The sequence below is a fragment of the Parasteatoda tepidariorum genome, chromosome 2, assembly GCF_043381705.1.
Source record: "Parasteatoda tepidariorum isolate YZ-2023 chromosome 2, CAS_Ptep_4.0, whole genome shotgun sequence".
Classification (NCBI taxonomy): domain Eukaryota; kingdom Metazoa; phylum Arthropoda; class Arachnida; order Araneae; family Theridiidae; genus Parasteatoda; species Parasteatoda tepidariorum.
Window position 1 is genome coordinate 93,073,186 of NC_092205.1, and position 14,473 is coordinate 93,087,658.

At 30.0% G+C, this 14,473-nt stretch overlaps 1 protein-coding gene across 1 annotated transcript in view; it reads right to left on the reverse strand.

Moving 5' to 3' along the window:
* The window catches only part of LOC107450037 (GTP-binding protein Di-Ras2), a 77,323-nt gene extending 63,109 nt beyond the window's left edge, over window positions 1-14,214 (reverse strand). Inside the window, exon 1 of the mRNA XM_043049710.2 lies at window positions 14,021-14,214. The gene's annotated coding sequence lies outside the window, so the exon portion shown is untranslated. The remainder of the gene's footprint in view (window positions 1-14,020) is intronic.
* Between the last annotated feature and the right edge of the window lie 259 nt (window positions 14,215-14,473).

Sequence of the window (14,473 nt, forward strand, 5' to 3'; positions counted from 1 at the left end):
ATATATATATATGAAGCCTTGGTAAACGTTTAAAAATATCTATGAGATAATATTACGAAGTACAAGATGTTAGAAACGTTTTCATAAAAAGAAAAAGAAAGAACTATCACCGATTAAAACTAAAAGAAAGTATCTTTCTATAGTTCTTTTTAGCTTTATTTTCCTTCTGATTTAGCATCCCACGCAACCAGTTGCAAAATCCGATTACGTAAAATGATATTTCATTTCATTGTCCAGAAATTCGTTTGAATAATATTTCATTTTCATTTCATTTCATTTCTTTAATTTTAGAATCCTTATAAATGAAACCACGTTGTACGAAATACGTTAAAACAGTTTGTTTGATATTAGTTTTTCATGTTTCATTAGGTTTAACTGTAGTGAAATGAAAATTTTTACAACAGCCATTTTTTATTTTGTATTGTGATTAAAAAGTTTGGTTATCTTGTTGAATAACATATTAAAACTCGATGGTAGCTTTTTTGTGTCATGAAAAAAAACTATTCAAAATTAGAATCGTTTTAATAGGAAAACACCAGTAAACAAGTTTAACATGATGACTTCTATTGAAATATATCGATTTCATTATAATACATCAATTCCATAGTTTGTTCTATAATGATGCACAAATTGTACAGCCATTTTCATTATAATTCTTCATTTCCTTAATAATATTTCTGCACCGAGGAATCGGTATGGTAAAAACTACGAGAATATGGTAATTTACCGTTTTACCGGGTACTCAAGAATTTCAGTAATTTTTCCTGAAACGCTTTGAAAATGATTTTGGTAAAATTTAACAATGAAATCTGACAATAAAATTAACGATGAAATAAATTTAATTATAATACCTTAGAGCACGTCATAAAACCATTTATTTGGAAAAATTTACTTCGAATTTTTTCCCTAAATATGTGGTAATAGGAACTCTAAATTTGAATACCAGAATTTCCGGTAAACCTTTACTAAATGAATGAACGGAAAAATTACTAAATGATTGGCTTAAATACAGGATTTTATTTTATAATTTTATAACCGTCGTTGAACAGCCGACCCAATTTCAAGTGTTTACGACTACTAATGTTCAACTTCGTATCCTTGTAATATCCAGAAGACAAGGAAACTCCTGGATTGAGTATTGGGAGAAATTTGCCTACGTGGAGGACTTTTTAAGGGAGCTAACCCACATTTGCGTTACATGGAGAGGAAGACCAGCAGAACCTCCCACGGTTAGCCTGACGGCAAGAGGACTATAACCCATGATCCGTCTACCACTGAGGATATTTCACGTCAGCACTGTGGTCGGTGCGAGGCGGATGCGGAATTCGTATGGACTGGGATTCGAACCCGGTTCGCCTCATTCGAAGGCGAATGCTCTATCCCCTGAGCCATTGCGGCTCTTAAATACATGATTGTCTTTTTTGTTACAAGATTTATTATTATCTTTTCACCAGAAATGCCACTACCGTACAATGCGGTAATTTTACCATAACCCTCCCCCCCCCTACAAACAGGTGGTATAGAAAAACCTGACTATATGGAAGAAAACTACTGTTTCAAAATATGGTTTATTGTGGTAAAATTTCGCAATATTACCACTTAACTTCTAAATCTAAGTAATAACTTTTTAAGTAAGTAAAACATTAATAATTATACCTCGTACTGATTTTAAAATTTTAATTCTTTTTTAAATATATACTTAATGATTTATTCGTTATTGAAAGTGTGAATCACTATTACATACTGCTAATATGTAGAGTTACAATTCCTTTCTAAAAGAATGCCAAAAAAAGTGTACACCCCAGATTTTGCAAACTTATATTTACTGGGAGAAAAAACTTCTTTTAAAGAAAATCCATAGTTCTGGTATAAAACCAAAATATACGGTATTTAAACCATTGATTTAGTTTTTTTTTCTGCTAATTTTGCAACGGTAAACTGTGCCGGAAATTCGGGTACTCAAAATGATAGTTCTTATTACCACACATTTAGTAACAAATACAAAACAGAAAAGTAAATTTAGCGTAATAAATGGTTTTTATGCGATTCTCTAAGGTATCATGATAAAATTACCAAATTTACCATATTTACCAACTTTACCACATATTATAAAAGACTAATTATTGTTATTTTAACCAAAATCATTACCAAAGTGCTTCGATAAAAATTAAAGAGTAATTTTTTATGTTTCTCATGTAGCCTAAAACACGGTAAATTATATCACTTTCTAGCAATTTGGTCCATTTTTTTCTTAGTTTAAGTGAGGAAAAAAAAAAACCTAAATGAGCGATTTAACGAATCTTTAGTGAGGGAGGTATAATAAAAAACATCAAAGTCTGATTGATCGTCAACTGGTTAACTGAAATAAACAAAGAGTAGCTGAAAGGTTATAATTAATTGAAAGCTACAATTAGAAAAAAAAAATTTCATCAAGCAATCAAATTGATTATGATGGTTTCAGTTCTGCCTTCCTCAGTAGTGAGTCGTTATATTGTAAGAGTGTTTCTGTTTTTGTCTCCTTTAAACTTGAAAATATACATTAAAATTAGTCAATATTCATTCAAAACACTCTGTATAACTAATTCCAGAATAAAAAAATATTTTTAAAAATAAACTTAAAAGCTTAACGGTCTTTTAAAATGCTTAAATATTATTCGTATTTTTATATAATAAACTCTACAATAACAAAATTTCGCGCACAATAATTTGAACATGCAACTCTTTTCAACATATTAATAAAGAACAATAGTCGCTTAATCGATAGTATAAACTATTATAATTTAATTACGATAATTAATTTGACTAATTCACTGAAACCTATGTGTAAGTACGCGAAAATAATTATGTTTAATGCATATTGTTTTAATTTTACAAAAGCAAAAAGCCAAATGCAATTAGAATCCAGTAAATAGTATTAGAAAAAAAAATGAAGTGCCATTACAAAGTTACAGTACTTATACAATGTTATACAAAATCATTAAATAATTTCATAATGAAAGTAGCTTCTAAAAATAAAATATCCTTAATTGAATTATTATAAATCCGAACTAATCAGCTTAAACTTATTCAATTAACTATGTTTTTTTAAAAGAATGCTAAAGTCTCAATGTTCATAGAGATTATTGAAAAAGATAAATTTTATTTTTTAAAACTTAACTTCATTTTCCGGTAGCTAACTAATGGAATTTTCTTTCTCTTTTTGCAATAGAATTCTAATTTTAATCATGTCTTTTGAGTACGGTTGATTTAAACAAATGCAATAAAAAAGCCTCAATGGAGTCTTTTTAATTATAAATTAATTAATTACTTTTTACTATATGGGAATACTTTATTCTGATTAACTCATCTTAACATTCAACTGACATTCAACATCACCTAATATTCAACTAATTAAACATGTACTGAGCACATTAAGCATACTTAATTAGTTTGAAAAAATTTGGTTAAGGTAAATTTGAAGTAACTTGATCTTAACCCGTCAGATGGTAAATTCACAATTTTTCAATATTATGAAAACCTAGAGATTTAAAATAGACAAATGAACAAAAGGAACAATGACAAGTAAAGATAAAGTGACGTCTAACGTTTAAATTATAATTTACCATTAGTAGCATGCAAAATAATTTTCAGCTTAAGATACATGCTTATTTCAATTATTTACTTTTGCTTTATGTTCATTTAAATTATACGCACAGGGTGCTTAGCCAAATTATTCAACACGAAATAAGCACCTCTTAAGCATTTTTCAAGCACTCAAAAAATATTTTTAAGCACTTTAAAAAATGTCATAGTTAGGCAGGGTTTGAAAGCTTTTGACAATTGACGGTTTTATCTTGCTTTAACCGTCATGTCATAAAAATAAAAAAACTTTTGGCATTGTTTTTGATAATTGCCAAAAATCATGAAGTTTTAAATCATCTTAAACGAATGGCGTTTTCATACGCTACGGACTGACAATACGCCGAAATAGATTGGTGTTGAATGAAATGTGAAAACATTGAATAGGACAATGTGAACTGTGACTTTTTGCATAATTCGTAGCGAAAATAAACATAGTAAAGGAAAAATCTCATTTTGAAAAAGGGAAAATTAAGCACTTTCTAAAAACATCCAATGAAAAAAGCATCTTTAAGGGCTTTTTAAAAAATAAAAATCGAAAATAAGCACCTTTAAGCACTTTTTAAAAACGCTACGCATCCTGAACACAAATACTTTTAAGTCTTATTAAACATGCAGTCTGCATATATAAATAATGAGGATAGACTTGTTCTGCCAAATTTTCTGATTTAATTTACAAATTAAATTGAATATTACAAATTGTGTTATATATATATCTATAACCATTTTAGTAAGAAATATTAAGTTTTTTAGTTATAATATTGTTTTTAGATAACATTAATCATTAGTAATACAATTTATGAGAAAGCAGATGATTGGAGAACATGAAAATAAATAATTAAAATCTAAATTAAACGAAAAATATCTAAATCAAAAAAATTCTGATAGGAAAAATTATTTAAAAAATTTTCTTTAAAAAATTCAAAACTCCGGAAAAACAAAATAAGGAAAAGATATAATCCCGTCATCCTCTCACACAATTATATCCGACAAAAAGTGCTTTCTAACATTGTATTAATATAGCCAGAGCAAAATATATCAATACAATAGTGCGAATAGCGCGAAAAATTGAAACGGAATCAGAACTTATTAAGTAAAATATGTAAAATAAAGCAAAAAATGCCAAATAAACCAATAAAAGCAAAGAATAGAAAATAAAAAATCAAGAAAATACAGAATAAAACACTAAATGTAATATATAAAACCACTAGCGAACTCAAATGTACTAACACTTTGAAAAGTTTTCGTAACAAGTTTGCCAGATTGCAAAATATGAAAATAGTGGCGTAAATAAAGGATGATGAAATCCCTCTATGGCACATTCTTGCTGGAGTACAGAAGCGCGTTTTATTTGTTAGTTATCTTGAATTGGGCTGAATCTGAATGTGCGCAAGGTAATAGTATTATACTGGATGAATCAAAATTTATTATTGATATGGCTGAGCTGTGATGGTTCAGGGGATAGAGCGTTCGTCTTCCAATGAGGTGAACCGATTTCGAATCCCAGCGATGACTGGTCGATACGAATTCCGCATCCGGCTTGCACCGATCACAGTGCTGACGTAAAATATCCTCGTTGGTGGACGGAACATGGGTTAGAGTCCTTTAGTCGCCAGGCTAACCATGGGAGGTTTTCGTGGCTTTCTTCTCCACGTAATGCAAATGCGGGATAGTTTCATCAAAATATCCTTCACGAAGGCAAATTTCTTCCAATATTTGGTCCAGGAATTCCCTTGTCTTCTGGATTGGGCTCAAAATTACAAAGCTTTGGAGTTGAATATTAGTAGTCGTTGTTGTTGTTACTTTACGTCGCACTAGAGCTGCACAATGGGCTATTGGCGACGGTCTGGGAAACATCCCGGAGGATGATCCGAAGACATGCCATCACAATTTTGATCCTCTGCGGAGGGGATGGCACCCCCGCTTCGGTAGCCCGACGACCTGCGCGCGAAGTCGAGCACTTTACGGTAGAACAGTTTAACAAGGACCCATACCGCACACCCTCGGTCCCTACGCAGACTGATCCAAGTGGTCACCCACCCGACATTAGTAGTCGTAAACCCAAAAATTGGGTCGTCTGATCAACGACGGTTATAAATAAAATAAAATTAATTAGACAGAATTTCAATTATAAAATGTTAACATTAAAATGGTTGAAATTTAATTATAAATTTATTTTTTATTGATGAATTCAAGTATTGATGATTTTAGTGAAAATATAAACATTCAATAAAAAAAGAAATCTTTTTTTACCTTCATTGTATTGTGTTATTATATATACTATATATAATAAATCCATTCGTTTAGATAAATTATTTCAGGATACGGTTTTCTGTTTTTTTCTTCATCATAGGCTAGACCTATTGTCTGATACCGACTCTATGCTATTATAGGATTGCTTAACAACGTATCGAACATTTATAATTAGATGCATTTATTCTTAATCATTTCAATTTGATAAATGATACGCATTTAATAAACTGTATATTGTAATCTGCATGCAAAGTGCAGATGCAATAATTTATAGAAAGTTTAATTGAAAATTTTTCGTAGGAAAATGGAACCATTATTACTTAAAATCTCCTTAATTTTTTTTCCTTCTAAAACATATTTCCTTCTGAAGGTTATCGGTAGAAATCTCTTGAATTTATATATTTTAATATATTCTGTTTAACTAAAATAGATCATTTCCGGAGTCTAAAGAAAAACATATATTACAGAAGATTTTTAGCTTTTTTTTCCGGCTCAGGTGGGGTGGGGGTACAAAAGAATATCGCAGATAGAAATAGAAGACAAGAAAACAATCCAACCATCTTCTCATTTTTATTTTTCTCGTATCGATTTCATACAATAACGACGATATGATTATAACAAAGTGTTTACAAAAACTAGCTATTAATTATGACATTAGATACGTATTTATTCTTACGTATTATTATTTATTTTAGATACGTATTATTATTGTATACAATGTTATAAGATACGTATTTATTCCTTTTAAATTGTAGACAATATTTATATATATAAAATTATGGATTTGTTTCATAGTTTCGTTTATTATCGAGGTAATTTTGTTTCATCTCCATGAATACAAGTTTCGAAGTTTTTACAATAAAATTTCAGAAAATTCCTTTTTTTCCGTTTTTGAAAAACCAAAATCATTAAAAATTTAGAACAGTTTATAATGTAATTCCCCAAAATGTAAAACAATAACACAATAAAGCAAAGAAAGGTAAAAGTTTATTAAAACTGGACTTTTAAAGGAAAACAGTTCTAACCTATGGTGGGTGGTCGAAAAAAACTATATTATTTTTGTAGTTTACTATTACTACTTTATTACAAATGTAGTTAACTACAGCTACAGCTACTTTTCTTAAATGTAGTGACAACAAGCTACTTTTAAAAATTAGTAGCTACTTCACTATTTTAGGGAGACAAACTTTGCTGGAGAACTTAATTTACACCTACGATCAAAAAAGTTTTGAATAAAAAAAAACTGTCTTACATTAAAATTGTGGAATTATTAAGAAATATTTATTCGTGTTTACATGAGCTAGTTTGTATTTCAAAACATTTTTTATTTCAATTTGTTCGTAAAACCTTCAACTTTTTATGACTTTCTCGACAGCGAATATTTAATTTGAGAAATGTTAGAAAATAATCAAATATTAGCAATTTTGTTAAGTGCTTACAGGGGTCTGTCCAGACATTTCGTGAAAGGTCCGTTTTTGTAAAATTGTAAAAAAACCACTCGTAATTTGCGAATATAAAGTAAACGTTAAGTCACATTCTTTCAACCAGGGTCCTGCTTTTGTGAATTAGTGCAAATAGGGTCCTGTTATTGCAAAAAAACTTTTTCAAAGAGATTTTAAATTGTAAAGACATGCAAGATTATGCTCAACACTGCAAAATTAAAATTAAAAAAAGTTAAATTTCTAAAAATAAACAGCAATTGGGTATAATATGAAAAAAGCACAACTACTTCCACTTACTGGGAATAACATTTACCTTTTAGTTTAATAAATGAACTGAATTTTAAATATGTTTACTAAATTCATAAACTTCGGTAAAACAACAATATAAATTATTTCCAAAGGAACTAGACTAATACAATTCCAACCTGGCGAGTAGCGACTTATATCAAGACACTTCGTTTGATGCTTTTACTTGTTTCTAGAAATCAGGTTCGCAGAAAATGCTGTTTACTAGTTAAATTTAGTAGGAATAACACTATCTGTGACGTAGGCTACAGTATACCCAATTGCTGCTATTAAATTAGAGATGCAACATACAAATATTTGGTATTTAGCCTATACTGCTGAACGCAGAATATTCATTTCGGACGAATAAAGGAAAAAGCGTCTGATGTAGACAGAACTTCCCTTCCTGGGAAGGCCTTATTCGATTAACAAAACAATAAAGAGGATAAACAAATTTGTGAAGGGCCCGATTATTTATTAATTATTTTGTGAAGGGCCCGATTATAAATTATTTTGTGAAGGGTCAGTTTTTAAGTTAAAATATTTTGTGTTAATGGACCCAAATTTCTTGCGAACATACCCCTGGCTTAAATGCTCTCTTATTTCATCTAAAAGAAATGAAATACATCGAAAATATTTTGCCTCGCTTTGAAATAACGTCAATGTTTCACGAGTGTTGTTGATTCACGTGTAAAAGTGTGACCTACGTGATAAATTATCCATTATTCGTAATGGCTAACTTAAACATTAGTTATACGTGTCTCTAAATACACGATTCTTGTTGACAGGGGCAATTTAAATTGCGTCCACTGACAGACACGCGAAGATTTGTACCCATCGAATTCTAAAAATTAGTCGTGTTAGAACCCTGTTTTTTTTTAAAAACTAATGTATAAAGTATTTGTCAGTAATTTCAACAATTACTGTTTTATATCTCGCTCTATTCACTACACTACGAACTACGAAAAAAAGTAGCGACTACCGTAATTTCACTACTTGTAGTGCGTTACTACCGACCACTTCCTGTGTTTAACTGTTGTATACCCCCCTAATAGTAAGTGGCGAAAAAATTGCAAGGCCTCACCATAATGTTTCGGCTGTAATAAGGTATAACGGAAAGCGAAACATACTTTCCGCTATTAAAACAAGATAGTCATTGTTTCTGATGTAGCTTTATGCTTAATAGAATGAGACCGATTTTTAGACATTCAGATTTATAGGTAAACAGCCTTAAGGGAAAAAAAGCACTATTTGTACATATTTACTCATCTAGTATTGCTATGTAAACAATATAGGAAGGCACTGTTATAAATAAAAAGTAAAAAATTTAGACCTGAATTCATTTACACAATTGACATTTTAGTCTAGTGAATTTTTAGACAAGTAAGGTATTTTATAGATTCTTTGCACTTTTTTACTTCTTATGAATTTTCTACGCTGAATGAAAACAAGCACGAGGTTATGGAAACATAAGATTGGAATTGTAAAAATGGTACAAAAATTTTATTTTACGTGCAAAAAATATGAAATGACACTGTAAAATTTCAGAAAATTAAATTTTTCTCTAATTTTGAAGAAACTAAAACCATTAAAATTCTGTAACTGTATTGTAATTCCCAAAAATACCAAAAAAGAACACTTTGCATGCAACTTATAATAAAGCAAAGTTAAAATTTGTTAAAACTTGACAATTTTGTATATGTACAACATATTCATGCTTTAACATTTACTAGGTACGTGATGCATCCCTTCCAATATATTTTTTACACCAAATCGAATGAGACCAAACAATAGTTAATAAAACTTTTAGTTTATATGTGGCAAGGATTATAAGAAATAAAATTTAAAATTTTAGGCCTGTATTTCTTTACCCGTTCTATATTGCAGTCTAGTTTAAATCTAGTCAAATGATATATTGTTTTATGTATTTTTTAAATAAATATGTGTATTTTTTTAACAATTGGACGGCATCCAATTAACGATTGGTTAATTTTCAAGAAAACGGTCATAAAAGTGCCTATTTTGCCAAATATACGCATTTGATTAGCGCTGACATCTTGTTTAAAATAAACTAACTATCTACAATTATCTTAAAATATCCTGGTGTAAAATGAGAAATAAAATTTTTTCCGGGCAAAATAAATGATTTAGTTTTATTCTTATTGGTGCGTTACGACTGAACACTCCAGCCCGGAAATATCACGGGAGCGGGAAATAGAGGGCGAAACCTCACCCCGTCATTTTCACGGGAGCGAGAAGGAAGGGGTTAAATAGGAACATCTCAATCTATTCCTCAATTTTCCTCCTTCCCGCCTCCCGTTAAGCCAGATGCGTGATGTCATCCAACTTTTTACCACTTGCTATAAAATGGGTATTTTTCAGAAGGGTTCAACTTAAGAAGGGTAAACCCGATTTATTATGCGAAACGAATGAAAAAGCATCTCAATTTAAAATGGCAGTTTTTTCAAAACAACATCAAAACAAAACAACAATAGTCAAAGACTTATTTACTCCCATATGATTGATATGAAGAGCTTTGAACAAGTAAACCATACTTCAATTCGTTAAAAAGTATGTTTTTGGTAAAATAAAAACCACAAAGATTTCCACGCAGGCGGCGAGTTATTTCTGCGTATAATTCTATTATCTAGTAAAAATTTCAGAAGCTTTTAAAGTATCTATATGAAAACACTATTAAGGAACAGTTTGATGAAACAAATACCTTTGGTAAAGGTATGTGTATCACTATATTGATTGTACTAAGTCTTACATATTATTAGTGCTACATTTAGGTTTCTATTAACACATTTTAAGCAAATAAACGAAATAAAGTTTTAAAAGTTAAGAATTAAGTATGGATTNACGGTCTGGGAAACATCCCGGAGGATGACCCGAAGACATGCCATCACAATTTTGATCCTCTACAGAGGGAATGGCACCCCTGCTTCGGTAGCCCGACGACCAGCGCGCGAAGTCGAGCACTTTACGGTAGCACAGTTTAACGAGGACCAATACCGCTCACCCTCGGTCCCTACGCAGACTGATCCAAGTGGTAACCCACCCGCACACTGACCGTAGCCAGTGATGCTTGACTTCGGTGATCTACTGGGAACCGAGTCTTAACGATCAGTCCACTGCGGAACTGCAATTTTTTACTTCTTATGAATTTTCTACGCTGAATGAAAACAAGCACGAGGTTATGGAAGCATAAGATTGGAATTGTAAAAATGGTACAAAAAATGTATTTTACGTGCAAAAAATATGAAATGACACTGTAAAAGTTCAGAAAATTAAATTTTTCTCTAATTTTGAAGAAACCAAAACCATTAAAATACTGTAACTGTATTGTAACTCCCAAAAATGCCAAAAAAAAAAAAACACTTTGCATGAAACTTATAATGAAGCAAAGTTAAAATGTATTAAAACTTGACAACTTTGAATTTGTACATATTTATGCTTTAACATTGTACGTGATGCATCCCTTCCAATATATTTTTTACGCCAAATCAAATGAGACCCAACAATAGTTAATAAAACTTTTAGTTTACATGTGGCAAGGATTTTAAGAAATAAAATATACAATTTTAGGCCTGTATTTATTTACCCATTTTATATTGCAATCCAGTTTAAATATAGTCAAATGATATACTGTTTAATGTATTTTTAAGCTAAATGATCGTATTTTTTTAACAATTGGACGGTTTTTACGCTATACATTGCTATATAGACAAGTGAGGTATCATTTCATACACATTTATGCAGTTTTCATGGTTAAAACAAGTCAATAGGATTAAAACTTCAAAAGTTGAAAGAATGTTTGTGCATAAAAAGAACTTTCTGACTAGTTATGAAAAGAACTCTTTGTACTGAAGCCCTTTAGCTACTTATTTTATAGATTCCGGCATCTCATTCAGAATATAAAACATCAGGAAAAAAGTACTTTGCGTTTATAGATAGGAATATTAGATGCGTATCTAAGTACAAGAAAAAAAACCCTTTTATCTATACGTCGAAGTCCCATGGAATCGAGTTTGGTCTCCTCAGATTCGGAGGGGGGGGGGATATTTAGGAAATAATACTTCATTTGTCCAGATAGCAAATTCATATACAGACGTACAAGATTTTACTTTCTGTAAAGAAAACACTTTTAAATTTTAAGATATTAGTCCAATCTTCGCGGAATTAATATATTTCGACTCAGCGTAAGAAAGCTATATTAAAAATTATATAACACATTATTTGTTTAAATAGGGACATCTAAATCCTATTCCTTAATTTTCCTCCTTCCCGCCTCCCGTTAAACCAGACATCTGACGTCATCCATCTTTTTACCACTTACTATAAAACGGGTACTTACTAGAAGGATACAACTCACTATAAGAAGGTGAAGCCAGCCATCCCATAGATTGCTGAACTAAAACTGTCTTTTACTTTAACTTTTCATTCTATTTCATGATGTATAGGATATGGGCCTTCTGCGCGGTCCAGGTGCCCAATTTTTTATAAATGATGAAAAAAAAGAAGGTGAAGCCTATTTAATATGCAAAATGAATGAAATAGCATCTCCAAATTTAAAATGGCAGTTTACTCAAAACAGCATTTTTTATAGTCACAGACTCATTTACTCCTATATGATATGAAGAGCTTCAAACAAGTAAACCATACTTCAATTCGTTAAAAAGTATGTTTTTGGTAAAATAAAAACCACCAAGATTTCCATACAGGCAGCGAGGCTTTTCTGTGTATATATCTGTTATCTAGTAAACATTTCAGAAACTTTTAAAGTATCTACATGAAAACACTATTAAGAAACAGTTTGATGTAACAAATACCTTCGGTAAAAAGTATGTGTATCACTATATTGATTGCGCTAAGTTTTATATATTAAGTGCAAATGGCGCCACATTTAAGTTTCTATTAACACATTAAGCAAATAGTGGCATATTAAACGAAAGAAAGTCTTAAAAGTCAAGAATTAACTATGGATTAGTTAAAAATATAGTAAAAAACCACGTACTTTGAAAACTTACATTATTAATATTCAAATTGTTAAACCTTCAAGTAAATCAAAAAAGCGTTGAATAATGAAATAAAACGTTTGGTAAAAATCAGGAGATTTTTAACAGAAAATAAATAAATAAATTGAAATAAACAGGATTCAATATTAAACAGCAGCTTTTAAAATTTTCGTTGAGAAAGATTAAATTGCGTAACTTAATGATTTATAAACCTGATAAATAACAATCTGGATTACGAATTATAATCACAGATAATTATGTAAATAAACCAGAATCAGTTGCATACGTCTTTAAATAGCTTAGCTCCGTTAAACTCGTCTATAATTTCTCTGTTAAGAGGATTTATAGGAAAAAATTTTTAGATTTTTCTTTCCTAATTTGTTATCCAAAGGATAAAATTATAAAACAAAAGTAAAAGAAAACAGAATAAATATTATGCGAAATAAGTTACTTTTGAAAAAGAAATTGAAGTTTCATAGATATTTATAAAGTTTCTTTTAAATATTTGTTAAAAAAATTTCGGATTATTTTTGAAGAAAAATCTTTTAAATGGTAATCGTATTGCTAATTAATAAGCTAAAGAGTGCATTTTATTTTTCCCGTTTATAATTAAATTATTCCTAAATTTTCTAATGCTAATTTTATTACTCTATTATACCAAAAATGAAAATCTGAGAGAAAATATTTCTTAAAACTTCTTTTATAAGAATCAAAAGATTTAAAGAAAAAACACTGAAAAAGACAGTTCAAAAATTCTATTTATTTAATTTTGAATTTTAGTATAATTCCCTAATGTTAGGTCAAAGATTAGGCATAACACTTTTTAACAATTTATGAAAAATTGAGAATTATGTTTATAATTAGTTTTCAAAATTTGTACACATTTCCTGTAATCCGAAAATCGGAATATATTTTATTTGATTTAGTGATAAAATTTTCAAATTGATCATTCGGACAAAGATACGAAAAAGCGCCATTTTTATAAAATATCGTTTGCTTAATAAATCATGTTCTTTTTCTAAACTTTTAACAATCGTTTTTCAATTGAAATAGTGTTTATTAAAACAAGTTTTGAATAATATAAAATTTGAACGCTAATTTTAGTATATTTCTCAGTGAAAATACTTATGAGAATAGTAATTATCAAAAATAGTAAAGGAAAAATAGCATGACATAAGTTAGTACATCCATAAAGAACTTTATATGAAAGTCAAGAAAAAAAAATTATAATTCACTTAAAAAAAATTGTAAGATTTTTAAGGAAAATCTAAATAAACATTCATTGTATAAAGTCATGAATCATTTTTATAATTCTTTAATAAAATTACTATTCTTAACTATTGCCGAACTTTCGAAATGTATTGCAAATACGATTTGAAATCAGTTAAACAATAAATAACTCACCCAAAAAAGTTTCGGAATTTCAAATCAGAAAATGAAATAATTTCCAAGCAGGTGTTGGCAACAGTCCTTTTTCAAACGAGCATGCTTTACAAATTATTGTATACTATCGAGACTTAAGTTCTCAAAACAGCTGCCAAGTCTATCAAATTCGATTCTTACATGGGATAAAATCGTCCCTGTCTCAGTGAGTGACAATCGGAGGGTTGCACAGTGATCAAGTACTAAAGTCGCCAAAGCAATTCGCCAAACGTAGAAGCACAGCGGAGAAAGATCTTTTACAGTTCTTTTTTGGGAGTTTTGGAACTCTCGCACTTTACCTGTACCTTCAGTGACTGATGTAGCGGGAAAACTTTTTGGAAAGCACTCATAAATCTGTACCGCTAGCTAAGTTAGGCTTGAATAGTTTTCGAATGTTTAATTGCAGTTGGCAGAATCTTCGGATCATTCTCTATT